Raw genomic sequence first — 1425 nt, 5'->3', positions numbered from 1 at the left:
AGAATGTTGACGTTCATTCTTGCCATCTCCTGTTTGACCACTTCCAATTTGCCTTGATTCATGGACCTAACATTTCAGGTTCCTATGCAATATTTATTTTTATAGCATCGGACCTTGCTTCTATCACCAGTCACATCCACAACTGGATATTGTTTTTGCTTTGGCTCCATCCCTTCATTCTTTCTGGAGTTATTTCTCCACTGATCTCCAGTAGCATATTGGGCACCTCCCGACCTGGGGAGTTCCTCTTTCAATATCCTATCATTTTGCCTTTTCATACTATTCATGGGGTTCTCAAGGCAAGAATACTGAAGTGGTTTTCTGTTCCCTTCTCCAGTGGACCACATTCTGTCAGACCTGTCCACCATGACCTGCCCGTCTTGGTCGGCCCCACAGGGCATGGCTTAGTTTCACTGAGTTAGACCAGGCTGTGGTCCATGTGATTAGATTGGCTAGTTTTCTGTGATTATGGTTTCAGTGTGTTTGCCTTCTGATGCCCTCTCACAACACTTACCGTTTTACTTGGGTTTCTGTTACCTTGGGCGTGGGCTATCTCTTCACAGCTGCTCCAGCAAAGTGCAGCTGCTGCTCCTTACCTTGGACGAGGGCTATCTCCTCACCGCTGCCCCTCCTGACCTTGAATGTGGAGTGGCTCCTCTCGACCCTCCTGCACCCTCTCAACCACTGCTCATAAATACAAAACTTATAACTAAAAATTCTAAAAGAAGAAGTAGGAAAAAAACTTTGTTATCGTGAATTAGGCAAAGATGTCTTAAATAATATATCAAAAGTGTGATCCATAAAAGAAACAATTGATACATTCAGATCAGATCAGTCGCTCAGTCGTGTCTGACTATTTGCTACCCCATGAATCGCAGCACCCCAGGCCTCCCTGTCCATCACCAAATCCCGGAGTTCACTGAGACTCACGTCCATCGAGTCAGTGATGCCATCCAGCCATCTCATCCTCTGTCGTCCCCTTCTCCTCCTGCCCCCAATCCCTCCCAACATCAGAGTCTTTTACATCAGACTCTTTCGCATGAGGTGACCAAAGTACTGGGTTTCAGCTTTAGCATCATTGCTTCCAAAGAAATCCCAGGGTTGATCTCCTTCAGAATGGACTGGTTGGATCTCCTTGCAGTCCAAGGGACTCTCAAGAGTCTTCTCCAACACCATAGGTCAAAAGAATCAATTCTTTGGCGCTCAGCCTTCTTCACAGTCCAACTCTCACATCCATACATGACCACAGGAAAAACCATAGCCTTGACTAGATGGACCTTTGTTGGCAAAGTAATGTCTCTGCTTTTGAATATGCTATCTAGGTTGGTCATAACTTTCCTTCCAAGGAGTAAGTGTCTTTTAATTTCATGGCTGCAGTCACCATCTGCAGTGATTTTGGAGCCCAGAAAAATAAAGTCTGACACT

Source organism: Bison bison, unplaced genomic scaffold, assembly GCF_000754665.1.
Source record: "Bison bison bison isolate TAMUID 2011002044 unplaced genomic scaffold, Bison_UMD1.0 scf7180017864119, whole genome shotgun sequence".
Taxonomy (NCBI): domain Eukaryota; kingdom Metazoa; phylum Chordata; class Mammalia; order Artiodactyla; family Bovidae; genus Bison; species Bison bison.
Note: the sequence above shows the minus strand (reverse complement) of the source record.